General features: G+C 38.0%; 1 long non-coding RNA gene across 1 annotated transcript; it reads left to right on the plus strand.

Annotated features, from left to right (window-relative positions):
• The first annotated feature begins 13,065 nt into the window (after positions 1-13,065).
• On the plus strand, positions 13,066-18,041 carry LOC139716329 (uncharacterized). Its single transcript, XR_011709892.1, has 4 exons — positions 13,066-13,162; positions 16,151-16,253; positions 16,984-17,129; positions 17,874-18,041. It is a non-coding gene; the product is annotated as an uncharacterized lncRNA (long non-coding RNA).
• The last annotated feature ends 3,211 nt before the right edge of the window (positions 18,042-21,252 follow it).

Genomic DNA, 21,252 nt, shown 5'->3' on the forward strand with positions numbered 1-21,252 from the left:
TATAATCTATGCATGCCTTATTCTTTTGTTCTGCTTCCTTGAGCCCCAACTCATGCATTCTTATGGTGACTCTGCCGTGTCATCATTGTTGTTCATTGCAGTTTGTTCTAAAATTTTGAAAATATTCGTATTCTTCATCCAAATTATCACAAATTCTGAAACTTTGTCCTCAGTATAACTAATTTGTAGTTGTTCACATGTAAAAATCTGAAAAACCTCCGGAGGTCTCCTTTCAATACAATACCCGAACCGAATTGGTATGTATAGTTAAAGGTCAGTTATTCCATACAGAGTGTTGACGATTTCAGCTTCGTGGAATCTCGGCATTGCACAATTACTGTTCATATGACCTTTGAGTGGGCCCTTTTCTTCTTGGTTTCAGTTTTCAGTTTCAGTTTCGTTTTCAGTTTCAGTTTCGTTTCGTTTACTCATTCCAATAAAAATCCGTGGTTGCAAAACACACAAAACAATAATCAATCGAAAATTGACATAATACAGACAAACAAAGTTCAAGTTTACATATTTGCCAAAAGTCAAACAATTCATGGAAATGAAAAAGACAACTAGAGAAAGGCCTTGCGGCCTTGTATGAAATAAGTTCCCTCAGGTATGTACGAGTACTAGATTATGGAGGCACATTGAGTGTTTTACAGTTCCGAGACAAGAACAGAACAAAAACAACAAAAATATATAGATGTAACAGTCGTATGAAAATGTGCAGAAAAAAATATGGTTCAGTATCTGTCAAAAAAGTACTTTTTGAGAGATTTTTTGAACATCTTTGAATATTTTTGACAGCGTATATCATTTGACAAAGAATTCCAAACAACGGGTAAATTAAACCGGACAGATTTTTTAGCAAAAGTTGTACTAACCTTAAACATATGGAATAAATTACTGTTACGAGTATCATAATGATGGATGCTGTTATTTACAAAGAGCAATTCAGAAATATTAAGAGGTAACATATTCTGAAAATGCAGAAATCCAATTATTGCTGTATAATATAAAACAAATCATGGAAATTCAAAATCTTCAACTTTTTAAATAAAGGGGCTGAATGAGCAAAATAATCACTACCAGTGCAAATACGAACTGCCTTCTTCTGTAACTTTATCAATGCATCTACTTTAGACTGACTACAATTTCCCCAAACAACTACACAATATGTTAAATAAAGTAATATCAATGAATTATACAAAATAATAAGAGCACGTAATGGCAAATGATATTTTACCTTATGCAATATGCCGACACACCTCGAAATTTTACTATTAACATAATCTACGTGTGTATTTCATTGTAAATGTTTATCAATATAAACACCAAGAAATTTAACACTCTCTAATCTTTCAATACAATGTGAATCAACTTAAATTTCAATATTCTCTATTAAATCAAAAACCTTACTAAATGTATTATAATACATAACAAAACGAGTTTTGTCAAAATTAACAATTAATTTATTACTTTTAAACCAGTTACTAATTTTTTCTAACCTCAAACTCAATATTATCCTTCAAATTTTCAGTTCCAGATTGGGTATAAAATAAAGTGGTATCATCTGCATATAATATGAAATCAAAATTTGTAGAAGAATGGATTATATCATTAATATATATCAAAAACAGCAAAGGACCTAAAATAGAACCTTGAGGGACACCATAATTAACTGCAGTTAAAGGCGAGGAACAATTTCCGAAAACTGTATATTGAAAACGGTTTGATAAATAATCTGAGAACCTTTTTTAAAGGGGTCCCTCGAATACCATAATAATGTAATTTATACAATAATATTTCATGATTTACACTATCAAAGGCCTTTGAAAGATCCAGAAAAAAATCCAAATGCATGATCAGTCCCATGATTTTTTCTAAAACCATGCTGGTTATTACAAAGGATATTGTTAAAAGACAAAAAAGAAAAAACCCAATTATATATACATTTTTCTATTATTTTTGAAAAACATGGTAATATTGATATGGGTCGATAATTATCAAATGAATGAGATTCTCCTCTCTTATAAACAGGTACTATCTCTGCAACATTCATTATTTTTTTTTTTGGAACTGCACCTGTTTGTAGAGATAAATTGAATATATAAAGTAAAGGTTTCAAAACTGAATATATTATTTGTTTCATTATGTATACATTTAAATAATCAACATCATGCGAAAAACCGTTTTTCAATGATTTACAAACTTCAATCAACTCAGATTTATCTATGGGTTTTAAAAAAAATCGACTTGGAAAAGTGATCTGTGAGGCAAGTATCCAATGAAAGAATACATGTCATATTATCAGACAATGAATCTAATGCAGTTTTACAACAGTTTTCAAAATGAATATCAAATTCATTTGCAATTAACTAAGGAACATTTATTTCCCTATCATCACCACAAAATAATCAGGGAAATGTTTCTTAGATTTTTTTCAAAATATCATTAATTATTGACCAAATACCTTTGTTATCATTTCTATTTTCTGACATTATGTTACAATAAAATATTTTATAGCATGACGTAAACAATTGTTCACTTTATTTCTATACATTTTATATTTCCTTTCATTTATAACAGTTTTATCATTCAAAAATATCTTGTTTCTTCTTTATATATCTTAACAATTCTGAGGTAATCCATGGTTTCCTTATTTTACACTTACGGACACTACTTTTCTTCAAAGGCAAATTTCTGTCTACTACTGAAATCAACAAAAACAAAAATATATCATAAGCTTCATTTGCATCAGAAGTTCAATATTCAGAAGACCAATCTAAATTACTAAGTTCTTGATTTACCTTTTTCAAACCTTCATCTGATATTTTTCGATTAATTTTCTCCTGAGATCTTTTCTCAGGCGGTGAATTAGCTCAGTCGGTAGCGCGTCTGCCTCTCGATCACGCGGCCCGGGTTCGAACCCGAGTCTGGACTGAGCAATGTTGTGTGTAATCCATGGGCGTCACCAGGGGGGGTGCGTTGGGTGCGAACGCACCCCCCTTCAGATCCTTAAAAAAAAAAAAAAAAAAACTTCAGTTCGCCAGCGACCTCAACGCCGGACGCTAAATGATTATTATTTTCTTTTTTTTTTCTTCAATTTTGCACCAGGAACAAAAAAAAAAAAAAAAAAAAAATATATATATATATATATATATATATATATATATCGTGGGCAAAAACAATTCGCACCCCTGGTTCTGGCAGCGCTGATTTTATACATAATTATCTACTAGTATTCTATACAGTGTTTACTATTTATCGAACGTACTGTACATCCCTACGGTACGGAGCACGTACACGTTTGCATGTACGTGTGCTACTTACAAGTATGTAGGGTCTATTTACGTTACTTCTGACCAATCCATATTGCCAGCCCAAGAGCGAGCCTTAGCCTCATTAAAAAAAAAAGAAATGGAGGGGCAAGCATATCATTGTGCCCACCCCTCCCCCTCCATAATTCCAGAGACAAGAAGATTTTCTTACCTTTTTTTTGACAGAAAAAAAAAGTTGCCCCCATAAAAATATTGGAGGGGCAAGCATAATGATTTTGCTCCCCCCCCCCACCCCTCACATAATTAAGAATTCCCGAAATTAGAAGATTTTGTTGCTTTTGAAAGAAAAAAAAAATTGTTGCCCCATGCATAAAAAAAATATTGGAAGGTAAGCGCACCATTTGCCCCACCCCACATAATCATAATTCCCGCGATGAAGAGATTTTCTTGCTTTTTTGTTAGAAATCTGTACAACGGAGGGGGGGGGGCGCACGGGGGGCGGGGGTACCCCCCCCCCCCCCCCATCCTCTGGTTTAAAAAAAAAGACTTACCAAAATAGTAATTCAAGGGTTAGTAAACTGCTTTTGAATGAAAGCGTGATCAAGAAATAAGATATTTTTCTATGATTTCTTTTAAACATTATTAAATAGGTATATGTATTGTGAAACTTTGTTCAAAAAGCCCGGAGCCGATAAAAGATTGTGATTCAGCGTGATTCCTGGTTGGCATTCTGCATAATTATAAGCAGGATGTGCCCAGTGCGTACTTAGATCAGAACATCCGAACGGTAAAAAGAGTCGCTACAATGTTGCGCAATGTGATGTAGAATTTACACCTTTGTACCTTGTATACGCTTCGTTATATCAAAGCTAGACCATTGATTTTGCAGTGTTGCTTTACATACTAGTCTATATAAAAATGTCTTGCATTGCCAATGAAAAGACTTGACCTTGGCTAATTCCTAACTTTTCCATGCAAAACACACACACAATCAAACACGCACATTTATTAGGAGATGCTCTAAAGTGCAGATTTTGGACATCCTTCCCCCGCTTGGTCACTTCGACGCCACCTCGCTGGTCATACCTCCCCCAGTCATGAACATAAACCGACACCGGTACCCTTGGCTACGAGTGGCGGATCCAGGGGGAGGGGCGCACCGGGCGTTCCTCCCCCCCCCCCCCCTTAATTTCCAAAGCGAAAAATATAGCTTCAAACGGCAGTATTTGGACTGTAAAATCTCAAAATTTTCAAGCTCGCTCGCTCCGCTCGCTCGCATTAAAATTCTCCTGATATTGCTGCCAGTAATTGCCAGCAGTTCCGCCCGGTGCACCCCCTCCCCTTAACTTCGAGAGCAAAAAAAAAAAAAAGATATAGCTTCAAACGGCAGTTTTTGGACTGTAAAATTTAGTCGTAATGCCATTCTCCTGAAGTTACTGCCAGTAATTGCCGGCAGTTGCGCCCGGTGCGCCCCCCCCCCCCCCCCCCTTAATTTCCAAAGCGAAAAAATATAGCTACAAACGGCAGTTTGGGGACTGTAAAATGTCACAATTTTCAAGCTCGCTCGCTCCGCTCGCTCGCATTTAAATTCTCCTGATATAATTGCTGCCAGTAATTGCCAGCAGTTGCGCCCGGTGCGCCCCCCTTAATTTCGAAAGCAAAAAAGATATAGCTTCAAACGACAGTTTTTGGACTGTAAAATGTCAAAATTTTCAAGCTCGCTCGCATTTAATCTTTATGCAATTCTTCTCTGATGTTACTGCCAGGCAGCAGTTGCGCCCGGTGCGCCCCCCCCCCCCTTGATTTCCAAAGCGAAAAAAAAAATAGCTACAAACGGCAGTTTTTTGGTTTTTTTTTACTGTAAAATGTCAAAATTTTCAAGCTCGCTCTCTTCGCTCGCTCGCTCCGCACGCTCACATGTAATCGTTATGCTCTCCTGATATTGCTGCCAGTAATTGCCAGCAGGTGCGGCCGATGCACCCCCCCCCCCCCTAATTTCCAAAGCAAAAAAAAAATATGGCTACAAACGGCAGTTTTTGGACTGTAAAATGTCAAAATTTTCAAGCTCGCTCGCATTTAATCTTTATGCAATTCTTCTCTGATGTTACTGCCAGGCAGCAGTTGCGCCCGGTGCGCCCCCCCCCCCCCTTGATTTCCAAAGCGAAAAAAAAAATAGCTACAAACGGCAGTTTTTTGTTTTTTTTTTTACTGTAAAATGTCAAAATTTTCAAGCTCGCTCTCTTCGCTCGCTCGCTCCGCACGCTCACATGTAATCGTTATGCTCTCCTGATATTGCTGCCAGTAATTGCCAGCAGGTGCGGCCGATGCACCCCCCCCCCCTAATTTCCAAAGCAAAAAAAAAAATATGGCTACAAACGGCAGTTTTTGGACTGTAAAATGTCAAAATTTTCAAGCTCGCTCGCTCCGCTCGCTCGCATGTAATCGTTATGCCATTCTCCTGATATTGCTGCCCGTAATTTGTCGTTTCAGACCGTCATGCAATAATCCATTTATAGGGGGAACAACCCCCTCCCACAGCCTCCCCCTTGCTCGGGCTCGGTCGCGTTCATGACATCAGTGTAAGAATTATTACTAGAAGTTTATTTGAATTATACCATTTATAGGCAAAGTGTTGTATAACAATTTACTTCAAAATGTACTGATACCTTAAACAAGTGGGACTGATTCAAGTCGATAAAACAAGCAAAACATGCATCAAAATGCAATTTTAGTTCTAACCGTGGGAGGAGGGGGGGGACAACAGGCACTTCCACACCCCCCCCCCCCTTGCTCGCTCCCTCGCATACTTAACCCCCCCCCCCCCCCCAAGATGAAATCCTAGCTGCGCCGGTGCCCTTTCCCCGCTTGGTTTCCCTCAAAAAACAGTAAAAGTCTAGTGATTGAGAGCTTCCTATATTCCAAATGTCTGTCCAAAAAATCTCGTTACATTTAAGGGCTTTTTACACTTATGTTTCTTAACCCCGGACTTTCTCTGACCCAGGACTATCGTTAGTCCCGTACCAATTTTTTCAGCTTTTTACACTGCTCAATCAGTCCTGTACTATCTCTTGTCCGGGGCTAAGGAGAAAACTGACCTTTTTACACTCGCATTTCTAAGGGTGGGATTTCACGGAGCACGCGAACGAATTGCGAAGGACGCGAATGGCAAAATCCAGCATTCGTTTTTTAGTCTGGAAAAGATCGCCAAACGAACGTGAGGGTTCGGAAGCGTCGTCAATTGTTCGCGAATGTCGTTTTTACTTCGGCGAGAATTTCAAAAGAGTTTGAAATTTTAGATTTGATTTTTTTTTTTTTGATTTGCTCGTGAATTGTTCTTGAAAGTGTCTTCAAAGCCTCGTCATATGCGCAAGACCTTCGCAAGACACGCGCGATGTTCGCAAAATGTTCGTGAAACCCCAAACAGACTCCGAAACTTTGGAGAATGTCTCGCGTATGTTACGCGAAATCTGCGAAGTTTTTCCGATCATTTTACGACGTATATAATCGCAAACTGTTCGCGTACCTTTTGAGACATTCTCGCGAACGTTTAGCGCACGTTTGGGGGATGTATGACCTATACGTTTTCTACAAATAAAAATCGTAGCATACATCTAAACATCAAACAATTATTAACAGTTATAGTAACAAAAAAAAATAAAGACTAGCAAAGAGAAAGAAATGTTTGATATACAAAAAAAAATTGCAGAATACACTTAAAATTAATCTAAAGTATGTAAAATTTCATTTGAACTATAGAGATTTTGTGTGGGAGGAACTGCAAAAAAAGAAAGGAAGAAGGATCAAATGCTTTACTAGTGGAGATAAGTCCTGGGAAAAAATGTAGGCAAGCACACGATAGAGAAATGAGAGAAAAAGAAAGGAGAAATAGAGGAAAGAAAAAAAATTCAACTCAAGACAGCTTCCACCTCTTCTTGGGTACATTTTCTCCTATGATTATTGAAAACTTTTCGTTGTTGGCATTTTTCGTGTACGTAACATGCTGTACTTTAGCAATGATACACACGACATTCGCACATACGTCGTGGAAACTTCGCACAAATTGCGCAAGAATAATTTTCGGCTTCATAGTCGGAAAACATTCGGAGAAAAACTTTTCCGAATGTTGGATTTGGTCATTCGCGTACTTCGCAAATCGTTCGCGTGCTCCGTGAAATCCCACCCTAACATTAGCACCGCAATTGCGGTGCTAACCCTGCTATTTTGCAGGGCCAGATAGTACCGGACTATCGGTGGGGCTAGCTCACTTTGGCAAAAACGAGTGTAAACAGAAAGTGGGCTAAGGGTATAGTCCCGTACCAACGGTGGGGCTAAGGCCCCCCCCCCCCCCCCCCTTAGCCCCACCGTTGGTACGGGACTAAGCAAAAATTTACAAGTGTAAAAAGCCCTTTAGTGTCAAAACGCACCCCCCTTGAAAAAAAGCTGGTGACGCCCCTGTAATCATACCGTCCCCTCTAGCAAGAGGCAAAATACTCTGTCCCTCGGATAGGACATAAAATGGAGGTCCCGTGTATGAGAGAGTCGCAGCTCATGCACGTAAAAGATCCCGCTTCATTCATTCATCGGAAAGAGCAGGGTGTTTAACCCGGTGAAGTGGTCCCACCCCACATCCAACTGGACCCCATGGAAGACCAGCTTAGTGTAGCTGAATATGGGCTATCCAGCCATCTTCACAGATGAACAACCACAACATGTTTTAATATTGTTGTATTTGCAAACATAAACATTGGTAAATGATCAATGACATCAGCATAAAAACTGCCACAATCCAACTCAGAACAAATAACATTGGTGAAAATATTATCAATAAGTGTTTCACTATTCCTTGTTATACGTGTAGGGGTATGAATTAAAGGGACCAAACCATAGGATGAGTTGAGATTTATAAAACGTTTGGCTTCTTGATCTAACGAAATTCCCAATAAATTTATATTAAAATCACCTAAGATATATACATTTCTACGTTCATTTGAAATAATACAAAGAACTCTGTTATAAAAATCAAAAAACAAATCCATTTCACATCCTGGTTTCTTATATATCACACCCACAGTTGAGTTGTTATTACTGCCCTCAAAATCAACAAAAAGATATTCACAACAAGTCTTCTCTTCTTCAGTTTGAAGGATATCAATTCTGGTCTTAAATTTAATACTATCCAAAATGAAAAATGCTACCCCACTCCCTTTCCCAGAATACCTATTTGAATTTATAAAAGTATATCCTTGCAATTTATACGGGATTATAGGAGTATCAACTATCCAAGTTTCAGATATTGCTATCACAGAAAAAGAATGTTTAAGTGATGATAAAAAATCATGAATGGAATCAAAGTTTTTCTGCAAACTTCGGGCGTTGAAATGTATCAAGCTAAGGCCAGATCTGTCATCAAACTTAAGATTAAATTCACATGGCGTATAACATTTGTATGAATTGGATATTTCTAAGAAGTGAATATCTGGATCTATACTTTCAAGTGTATTTCTCATTTTGAATATAAACACAATTTTTTATCAAATATTCAGCGTCAATGGAATTCATTATAATCAGTAGTATTGAATACTGTATTTGAACATATTTATATCTTAATTTTGCAAGTTTTGAGAAAAATATGGATGAAAATGAAATATACACACACAGAGACATCACAAGAAACACACACATTAGGATTCATTCAAGAACACTACCGGAATAAAGGGGGGAAAATCAGACACAAAATTTCGTAAAACACAAAAATCACATCAAAGAGTCAAAAAGAGTTCAAAAGTCTTTGAGTATGTAGAAGATAAAGTTAAAGTTCCACCAGGAGATAAGATGGTCGAGACTTGATGGTTATATCATGCATGTTAAAAGTCACAGCTTTTTTATGTCTTTTGTGCTGTGGACCAGTCTTGTTTGGTTGTTTGTTCCTTTCAGCAGCACATAGATGCGACCGTCTCTGCTCCATGCCTGTTCAACTTTTTCGTTTGCCCTTGCCTCACTGAGGAGTTTCTGGTTCCGTGCTGTCAGATCCTCTACGATAGACATCCTCTGACCCTTGAGCTTGCGGCGCTTGGAGATGAATTCCTGGCGTATCCTGTACGATCTGAATTTCACGATGATGTCCCTCGGGTTGTCTTTGCTCTGCTCCCTCTTCGGTCCAACTCTATGAGAACGTTCAATGTCCTCCAGCTTCAGGTCTGCTTTCAAGTGCTCTTTCGCGACTTTCAGAATGATGGCATCAGTGTTTTCCCCCAGTCTCTCGGGGTAGCCAAATAGACGAACGCAGTTCCTTCTGGAGTATTGTTCCGGGGCATCAAGCTTAGCATCCATCGCCTGTATACTGTCTTTCTGGTCGCTGACCTGCTTTCGGAGGTCAATAAGCTCTCTGGATTTCTCATTGTTGCTCATTTCAAGGTCCAGTATGAGGGCATTTTGCTTCTCTATGGTTTCCTCCATTGCTTTTATCCGCTTGGAAATCGTTTCTTCTACCAAGGAGATGAAGCTTTTGTTTTGTAGAATGTCTTTGATGACATCTTGTGTCAGCTGGGTGGAGTCAACCCGGTCAAGTGTAAATTGGGATCTGGTCTTCACAGTAGGCTTGTCAGAGGACATGTTGGGCACAATACAGTCTTAACGACCAGATTAGGGCAAAACAATGATCCAAAGGATTCTTCAAAGGCGCATTCAGAGAGGCTCTACGGTCCAGTGACTAGCACAGACAGAGTGTTGGTATGCAGTCTTCTCCAAGATACTCCACCAAAGTGATCATGTGGGACTTGACTCTTGACTCTTGAAGTGGTAATCCCTTTTGCAGCTCACTCTGGAAGCTATACCGGGATGAGGGACTGACACATTTATCCTCTCAGGGAGAGTAATTTTGACACACAAAAATGAACCAAAGAATAGGCTCAGTCACGACACATATATATCATAGTTCGACTCCTGGTGGATGACCTCTCTCCACACAATGTTCACATATCAAAGTTACTCACTCAAATTGCTGAAAACTAGCTCAATTATGATGAACTTCACTAGCCACTCTTCACCACTCTTCAGCACACAACAATCAACAATCTAGATTTTCTGATTATCATATAGTTAAGTTTCACACGCTGTTATGTCGTGGACAAAAACTTTCTTACAACAAAATTTTACTATTATCGTGGCAAACGGATTTCGAGACCGAGTACAAAGTATGAATTATGCATTACTTCTATATGATCACTATGTTCTGCGTAAGCTGACTAGGTGAGGGCCATATCGTACCTTGTTGAAGATTTCAGCTTTGTGAAATCACTGCATTGCATTGATGTAGGAAGTGAACTTTGTAGTATTTGCCCTTTGTCTACTGATTATTATAGCAAAGTTGTACACGCTGTCATAAACGACAAAATCTTTCTTAGAAAAAAACTGTACAAGCTGTAATCATTGCAAAAGTTGTTCCAGACCCGGTACATGATACTTTATGGCTGCTATTTATAATCATCACTTGATCATTATCTACTTGAATAAGCTTACGAAGTTTAAAGGTCAATTTCAAACCTTGCTGACAACTTCAACTTTGTTAAATCACTACACTGTACATCTCCTGATGTAAGAAGTAATCTTTGTAGTATTTGCCTTTGCCTACTGATTATTCAAGTTGAGATTTGCACGCTGTCATAGACGACAAAGCCTTCTTTAGATATGCCTCTACTAAATGTATTCATTCCCAGTGTTCCCCTGGAACGATCACATGATTATATGCGCTGCTATCATGACCTGTTTAGTGTAAGCTAACACAAAGAAAGCCATTGATATATATATATATATATATATATATATATATATACATCAATTTACTATAAGATGATTTAGTGTCACTCAGTCTAGAATACCAGGTGGTTTAATTCCCGGATCATATCACCAATCTACTTGACTTAACCCATTTGGTCTACTATAGAATTGGTCTAAATACAGTTTGGTACAATTATCACAAATGGCGAAGGAGTAGCATTTTGTAGGCAATGTACAATATAGGTCAAAAATCAAGGTCAAAGGTCAAAGAAGTCAAAGGTCAAAATTCTGTGTAGAAGTTTTGAAGCCCTCACCTAGTGCCATCATATAAAGCAAACGGAATCAAAATCGGGTTAGAAATGGCGAAGGAGTAGCATTTTGAAGCAAAATGTACAATATAGGTCAAAGGTCAAGGTCAAAGGTCACAACTGAAATTCTGTGTAGAAGTTTCAAAGCTCCCATGTAGTGCTATAAAGCAAACAGAATCAAAATCGGGTTAGAAATGGCGAAGGAGTAGCATTTTGAACATTTTGATCACACACGGACGCACAGACAGACGGACGGACAGACAGACGGACGGACACACAGACACACACACGTACGGAGCCCGTTTCATAGTCCCCTGCTCGAACTCGTTCGGCGGGGACAACAAACAAACAAAAATTAGGCACTGTATAGGCCTACAGACGAGCATAATACGGAAGGTTTGTTGACACTTTCGAGGAAAAAAAAACAATTTCGACTATATTGAAACTGATACTTTAACATTTTATACGTGTTGTTTGTTGTGTATTGCTGTCTTATTGATTTACTTTTGCGGGACTATGTGAGATCATTGTGTGTCAGTTTGTCTTTAAATTGATGAATTGTCATTATCATGATTATGTGGTTGGTGTTGGGGCGTTGTCAGCATGCAGTATCACCAAGAAATATGATTACTAGTCGTTGTGTTGTTTGGATGCACTGCTGATTGGACATTGCAATTTGAAATTTATTGAGATGAAAAATAGAGAATACATGAACAGAGAACAATGTAGAACCTGTAAATAACCATAATTACACTATATGCAAGCCTTTATTGGTTGTGTTGGCCCTTTTCCCTTTCTTAAAAGTCTACTCCATTTTCCTCGTTAAATTGATTGCACGAAGTAGGAACTTGATCGCCTAAAAATGAATTTGAACGCTCCAAACAAGCTCATTGGGACTATCACGTGACTATCGCATGAATTTGAATGCACGAGTAGGAAAGTCGGTGCTCACATTTTGAAATTGAATGCCCAATCGTGAATTTGATTTCACGAAAACGAAAAAGAACGCCCATAAATGAAATTGATCGCTCGGATTCTGAATTTGAATGCCCGAATATTTTCGCGTGCGTGCGCTGCGTGAATTTGAATGCACATTAATGAATTTGAGTGACAAAAGTATGAAACTGACCTGGAAAACCTATAGTTTGCGCACACGTGTCTGCCTCTAGTTGTTCAACAATCAAATCCAAGCAACGGGGTCAATTAATTCAATATGACTCTGCGTTCTAAAGAAAAAATTTAAAATGGGAATTGCTTATAGAGACTTAAGAAATTGCGACTGAAGTATACAAATAGTGTAGCGGCCTCGGAAAAAACAAAATGTTTGTAGTTTGAATAAGTATAAGTGTAAAATATGCAAGTAAAAAGGACGATTCCGATTAGAAGCATTAAGAAGCATGATTGAATAGATTATGATTTGTTGCTTTTTTTTACGATCCAAGACGTACTGATGGCACGGCGATTGTTTCTCATGTTGATCATATATAGAAAAAGTTTGAACAGTCCAAAAGTTTTCTGCTATCTACACAATTACCGCGATTGCCCTCAAGATCTGATCAGATCACCACGATTGCTCCAAGATGAAGTCTGCGATTTCAGCTTCTGCGCCGATAATGACAGAAGGAACTTAACACAATTTTCAGCTCCTGCTATTACCAGAGCACAGGTGTATAGGGCTTACCTAAGGGGAATATACGCGTGCGTAATATCAGGAGTTCGGTATGTCACGTATATTCATATCATATTTACATGCTTATGCGAGCCTTCATGAAGCTCATTCTACGTATACTGGTTTCAGAGAAATCGGTAAGTCTGTTTGTTTGTCAAATTTCTATACTAACTGTCCTCATTCTAAAAGTTGTTCTAGACCAAGCACAGGATATAATTATGCGCTGTTATGTATGTAATCACAACCTGTTCTGTTTCCGCCTAACACAAAATTACAGATGAATCCGACTTCAGAGCACCGTATAACTTGTGGCGGCCAAAACTGGGGGCTTGCAAGGCACATACAAAGAAGATCAAAAACACTTTCAGTGGGTAATGTGATGAGCCAGATGCGTCACTGTGTCAGTGCATAAAGTATATTTTTGTTAGACATACTTGACACTCCCATATTACCATTAAAAACAGTAGCAAAACTGAATTGGTGTAAAGTTGAAGGCCATATATACTCCATACACTGTTTTGACAATTTCAGCTTCGTGAAATCACTGCATTTTACCACGGCTGTTATGACCTTGGAGTAGGCCCTATTTGCCTTAGTCTAGATTTTCTGATCACCATAGTTAAATTCAACACGTTGTTATGTCATGGACGACAAAATCTTTCTTACAACAAAAATTTACGTACTATATGCTCTCCACCCAGGAGTATAAATGGGTACCCGGTAGGATGAGAAAGCTTATGTTGGTTGATAAGCATGTGCGCGCCTGTAAAATGGCTGCGACTGGCTGGAATGCTCCCCAGGGAGTGGAGAATGAGCACTGTTAGTGCTGGTTGGAAATAATGTATCCAGTGACCGGGGTAATAATAGTCTGTAAAGCGCATTGAAACCCTGAAGTGTGTGAAATGCGCTATATAAAAACCAGCTATTATTATTATTATTATTATAGTCATAGCAATATGTTTACTAGATCGAGCACATAATACAAATTATGCGTTGCTACTTTATGATGACAACCTGCTCTGCGTAACGTAAGCTGACGAGGTGGTAGGGCCATTTCGTACCTTGTTGACGATTTCGGCTTTCTGAAATCACTGCATTGCACTGCGCCTGTAAGAGGTGAACTTTGTAGTATTTGCCTTTGTCTATACTGATTATCATAGTCCAGTTTCACAGCAAGCTGTCATAAACAACCAAAAAAAAAAAATTGTGAAAACTGTAATCATTGCAAAAGTTGTCCCAGACCCAGTTCGTGATACTTTATGGCTGCCATTTTATAACCATCACTTGATCATAATCTGTTAGAGCAATTTCGTACCTTGTTGATAATTTCAACTTTGTTAAATCACTGTAATGTACATCTCCTGGTGTAAGAAGTGATATTTGTAGTATTAGCATTTGTTACTAGTAATTTAAGTAAGTTTCACACGTTGTCATAGACGACAAATCTTTTTTTAGATAAGAAACCTCTATCGAATGCCTTCATACCGAATGCTGCTCTCGAACACGATCACATAATGATTTGTTCTATCAGGGATAGCTGTACTTTGTACATTGATAAGGAACTACGTTGGTTCTCCTGTTGATATATGAGTATTATAATCCATATCTTTTGTGATAACTATATAGGCCAGTAAGATAAGCCTAAATCATATGCCAATGGGTGTCTAATTCCCATCATCTAACACACAATCTACCACACGACTTAATCCATTTTTGGTCTGCTATAAATTTGGTCTAAATACCGCTTTGTTCAATAATCTCTATTGCCCATTTTGGCTAATTGTCATTTAGTCTTATGACAAAATTGTCTAATCGCAATCTCGTCTAGGTATTCCCCCCTCATTTCGTCTAATACCATTAGGTCTGTGGACTATTTTAAAGTCGCAGAGTGGACATATAAACATCGAAATGCACTCGTTGATTCATGGCTATCCTAACAGACGGCTGCGTGTCGTGTATGCTATCGTAGGGTATTGTATATTGATTTTGGAAAACCAAATAACCATGAACATACACATCAATCATCAAAAAGAAAATCACTTTCAATAACCTTAGGACGCCCCCTCTTATGAACAAGTCTTCGGTGACACCCCTGTTATCAGATATCCTCCTGTGACACTCACCAGCGTAGCCAGAATTATGGTATATTATTGGAGGGGGATCATCGAACGTAAACAAAACCAACAATTAATGTTGCATTTAAGTAACAGGTGTATAAATTAGTATGATGACGCTTTTGACACCAATGTAATGACAATGTTGATCAGTGATAATAACTACAATAACTACCAGTTGTACAATAATTTTCCCCAAGAACGATTATTCTCAATTTCTGATACGACAATTTCATCCGTTGAACCAGGCAACAATGTCAAAATACCAGGGCTTGGACGTGAATGAAACACGACAAACAACATAATTAAACCAAGAGAACATTAGACAGAGTGTGTTTTAGACTAAATGGTCATTAGATCATTTGTGCATTAGACTAGTGCCATTAGAACAACTGGTCAGCAGACTATAGATCAGTAGCCAAACTATAGTTATTAGACAAAATAAACAAATGGGGTTAGACTAAGTGATACAGCTGTATGGGTTTTAGCCAAGTGACGAAATGGTAACCAGACAAAATGAATATTAGACGAATCGATGGAGAATAGACGAATCGAATATTAGACAAACAACGTTAGTGCTTAGACAGTCTGGTACATATACACGTCGTGATGGAGCAATTGAATATTTGACGTTGGCTAGCCTAACTTGTGACATGTATTTGTGTATTTGAACTTTGCACATTATTAAATAACTTTACATTTTTCATAATCTGTGTGCTGGATACAACTTCATATTATTCGAATTGACATTGGAGCATAACAATTTATATTGGCTATTGCGGGATATTGATTACTTTTAGCAACTGACATATCTTCAGTTTGTAGTTTGGATGAGCAGTGTGGACGTATGATGGTAATTGTAGGTTTGTTAAAGGGATAAACTTTGGGAAACTTCTTTCAGTTACAAGTGATATTGTCATCATCTTCTCCCTGTTTCTTGTCTTTTGTTCATTATTTTAAATCGAATATATATATATATATATATATATATATATATATATATTCTTCAAGGTACCCACAGAGAGAAAAGATGGCTGCATTGAAAAGTTATACTGTTTATATTCTACTGACGACTGCACTCATCTGGAACTATAGTGCCATGCCCTCGAATGCGGTAAGCGCACTGTTTTATACACACATCAAAATAATTGATAAGTACAATGAAGTAATATACTGCTGGCTATGACACTGGTTCTCTCAATGAGAGTATGGTCAAGACCCTAGCTCCCCCCCCCCCCCCACCTCTCTCTCTATCAATACATATGTAAGTAATATATATGCACGCATGCAAATTGATTCCTGTTTGCTTTTTTGTTTACTTCCCAAGCCCTTGAAAAAGACTGGTAACTCGGTCGAAAGCTCGGGAAAATTATAGGCTATTAGTGAACATACTGCAACGTCTCCGAGCAGTCATTCCTCTGTCACACCTAAATATATATATTTGCTATATATATATATTATATATATATATATATATATATATATATATATAGATATATATATATATATATATATATATATATATGTGTGTGTGTGTGTGTGTGTGTGTGTGCGCGTGTGCGTGTGCGTGTGTGAGTATAGTTTACATATACACGTATATCAATTACTGTTCCCCTTTGAAAAGCATCAATAGCTATAGCTGAAAGGGCAAATCTTCTCACGAAGGTGATGTATTTGCTTTTCTCGACGACAAGTCTCCTACAATGATTAGCCTATACAACATGTAAACAAAATAGTACAATACGAAATGATTAAAGTTCGACAGCAATATAAGACGACACACTAAGATATTTTGTAATTTTTGTGCCAGGTTCCCCATTCTCTTTTCTGAATTCATTTCACAGAAATCGGATTGTGAGTTTGACTCTCCAATGACGTACGACGAGAGTTCTGAGCTGTGTCCGAACGGTGCCAAAGGTCTCAAACTCTGCGAGCCGGGCCAGGTGAAGATTAAACCATGTATCAGTGCCGATGAAGACACGACAGACATGTGAGAAAACCCAAACTGTGATGCACTTGACCCCATGTCTAGCCCAATCTCCTATGCTCAACTTACTGGGATAGAGCTTAGGCATTTTTATAAGATTCCTTGCGATGGGATAACGAAAGAACAACAAAAAGAAAACCCCACAATAAGCATTTTCTTATAAATCATTACTCGCGTTTCATGATCATTGGTATAACGGAACAGTGGTTTTGTTTGAAAGTTCCAAGTTCCTCAGCACCATTGACATAATGACTTTCGTCTGGTTATTGGTTTGTTATTTGTTTGTTTGGGTTTTTTTTTTCATTCGTCTGTGTCAAAGTAAAAACGAAGTCTTGATGAAACATTACGACGGTTGTGAAGTTTTTACTATGAAAATAGATAAAATATGGCAATCAAATTCCTTCCCTTTGTTGTGAAGTTTTTACTATGAATATAGATAAAATACGGCAATCAAATTCCTTCCTTTTGTTTTCAATGTGTAAAGAAAAACACGTGCTTGGGGCGCTGTGGCACATTGGATATGACTCCCGAATTCGAATCCCGCCCAGTGCTTACGTCCTTGGACAAAAATGTTTTACCCACCACGTCCCTCTCGACCCAGGTGTTTACATGGGTACCTGGCAACGCTATATTATAATGGCAGGGTCCTCTGGTAGAGCAGTGGCAACACTGAAGAGGCTACCCTGGCTTAAGAAGATCTTATTAACATTATTCATAATTTACTTGTATTTTTTTTCTCACCTATAGATGTGAAGTTTGTCCTCATAAATTCTTCCAGACTAATTTCAATAATTGCGCAAAATGCCACGAGTGTTCGGAATGTGGAATGAACGAACGAGTCAAGACTGTTTGCACCAGTGCGTCAAACACAGTCTGTGAAAGCATCTTTCCCGAAACGATAACGTCGACGGCTTCACAAGAATCAACCACTAAAACACCTTCAAGAGTATCAGTGTCCAACCGGGACAGACAAACAGACGAAAGTGGCGTTGTCGTGGCAACTTGCGAGAACTGTGAGACAACACAAAGCAGTGAAAAGAGGACAATTGCTACTGAGTCGGAACCGATTACGTCAACCGAAATCAAAGGGTCTGAAAATCATGCTCCTGAAAACGGTATGTTACGCTCACATTGTTACACTACATTTGGGTGATGGGATGGGAAAATGCAATGTAGAGGAATGGCCACTGAAGAATACCGGTTATTTAAAGGGGATTTCTAGTAACTGATCAGTGGGAATCAGTGGGAATGCAGGGGGTGATTGTTCCAATCCTTGTGGGATTCATTTAAGAGTACTTTATCATGTCCATTGTTGTGTGAAAGTTATTTGCTTCAGAATGGTCTCATATTCAAGTAGTGTGCAGTTCAATGTTTCCAGGTTAGCATGCCTGTACAGTGTCGGGGCGATCGTTAACGGCCCGTTAAAGGTATTCAAATTCACAATAAGGCAAACAATTACAAAGTATGGGCAGTCTTTTCATTGTTGCTTTTATTCTTTGTAGTTACTCTGCTGTTAGAATATGCAAACTTAATACACCTTGAAATTTTTTTTTTTTATATACTCATACTAGCCAATAATTTGTATAAAACCCGACTTTTAAACACATACATTTAACTTTATTCATGCACAATGTTTTTTTGTTATAAGGAGTATATGCGTGAACATCTCGAATGACCTTTCATTTTTCTCAGTTGGTTAGGCACTTCATTCAATTCAAAGCGACATAATGCATTAGCTTGCCCAACATAGCAATTTATGGAACTCATATTCTAACAACGAATGAACCTGTGTAGATGAAGTGACCAGAATGGTTCCTCAATCAACACTTTGGGAAGCATCTAAAATTATTTCATTGTGCTGTTTTAAATACACTTACAAACTTTTTCTATTAACATTGCCAAATGCCAGGCTTGCTGTCAGGTGGATGTACTGCTATGGCAGGATTAAGGATTAAGGAATAAGGATTCCATTAATAATCATAGCATTACAGATGCTTATCTCAGTGAAATTAAAAATCAACCTGTCTCTCGGTACAAATGACCTTTTTCTACTCATGCTCAAACTGGAACCCCGATCTGGCTTATACGGACAGAATTAGTGGATGAAACATGACCTTGACAACCAGCAAAACTGGCGATATGATTGTCAAATAAGTCTATATCTATACAGCTGATCCGATTGCGGCAACTTATGATATGGACACGGGGAAATAAGGAATGGAATCAAAATGGATCAATATGGATTTGGTCGTATAGGACCCCTAAGATATTCTGGGATATTACTATTTCCTGAATGTTACATCCATGCTGTTAGGGATGAGTTGAAAATGAAAGAAAGGTCGATTGCAAAGAAATACATACAATACAATCAAGATGATTAAATGAGATTTTGAAATGAAAATGAAATTGTATCATCCAACAATGACAGTAAAAAAAAAGGCCCGCAAGGGTCGTGTATAGTAATGTTTATTGATTTCGAAAGTTCAAAGTGCGAAGTTGTGTTCCTTTAAATGAAATTGAAACTGGTACTATTTGGCACGGATTTGAACGTCTATCCAGCTGGCGCGAAATATGAATGCCAACTTTGAGTTGTTAAATTGAATGAATTTCTCTCTAAATTGAAAGAAATAAATTCCTAAAGGAATGACGTAAAATGAAATTGAATACGCAAAAAAATTAAAATAAACCGTGAGATTAGAGCAGTGACCAAAATCCCTTGAATTTGAACGCCTTTTCATTTATTTGAATGCAAATCTGATGAAATTGGGCGGGAAAACCTATATACGGCACTGCACTTTACTCAACTGTAGAGGGCATATATATGCATCTGCTCTCCCACTACCTTACAGTATACCAGGGATGTGTTAGAAAAGGAGAGACAACTCTTTGTAATTCATGCAAACACAAGTTTTGGCTCAAAGCGTTACAATGGGATGTCTAGCATTCCACTATACGCTTTGAAGTCATGCTCTGCACCGCTCTAGTTGCAAGGCGAAGTTCGGAGACGAAGAACGCATTTCACCTTTCGTTGAATTACAAGCTTTATTTCCCCGTAAAATTTTAAATGAAATACTCGAATTGATGAAGAGTAGTTTAGGAAAGAATTCAATATTACAAACATGTATTTCTAGTTTCTTCTTAATGCGCAAATTGAAATGAAATGAAAATTAGGCCATCTTAAAAACCTAATATTTTTCTATAATGGGCACATGTCCGCATGTTAGTTTTCTATCCTTTAATCTGGGATATTTTGATCTTTCAAATAAAGTACTCCGCTAAAGCGTACCAGCGTGCTTTTAAACTATTTGCTGTTAAAATTGGCAGTTTTACACTGCATTTTGATTCGCTTCTCCAATTCAAGGTACACAAATTCATTGTAGCCATCACATTGAAAGAGAGAGCGCGAAATGCAGTAGGGGCAAGTATTTCTAGATGTGAGAGCGCTAGTCCCGATTATTGATGCTCTCTTTTGTCAAAGCACCTGATTTCCACCTGTAGTTAAGCGCACAACTTCTCGGCGGTGCCGCGCATGACTTCAAAGGAGAGCAGGAGTTGTCTCTCCTTTTCTAGCACCTCCCTGAGTATACCTTCCAAACATTTTTTCCACATTGACAGGTTTGTCGCACGGTGGTGTGAGTACGATTGCTGTAGTGATCTGTGTCGTCGTGATCCCGGGACTGCTCGTGCTGGTGGGATGTTTTCTATGGAAGTGCGAAAATGTCGATTGCGTACCTCGGAACAATCGAGTGAGAATCTGATTAAAAATTATTTACGTATTATATGTTTTCTCGCACAATTTCCTCAGATTTGCATTTGATTTCACGGTGCGATCATTCAAATTCGAGCGAATTTAGATGATCATCGAGATCAACATGATTGTGAAAGGCTAACTATAGCTCATTAAATTTGATTTCATCAGCATCTTTATCATGATTTTCTCACATGAACGTGAAAACGGGTTCAAATTAAAACTGCGCAAGAAATGCATTCAAATTCGCAACAGCACTGCCATGAGGAACATAAAGAAATTAAAACAGACAAAAATGATATTTACAGCATATGGGCAGTGTTTTTTCGTTACTGCTTATGTTCTTTGTAGCAACTCATCTGTTTAAACAAATATGGG

Source organism: Diadema antillarum, unplaced genomic scaffold (assembly GCF_040938485.1).
Source record: "Diadema antillarum isolate AM-2024a unplaced genomic scaffold, OU_Dant_1.0 scf00000064, whole genome shotgun sequence".
Taxonomy (NCBI): domain Eukaryota; kingdom Metazoa; phylum Echinodermata; class Echinoidea; order Diadematoida; family Diadematidae; genus Diadema; species Diadema antillarum.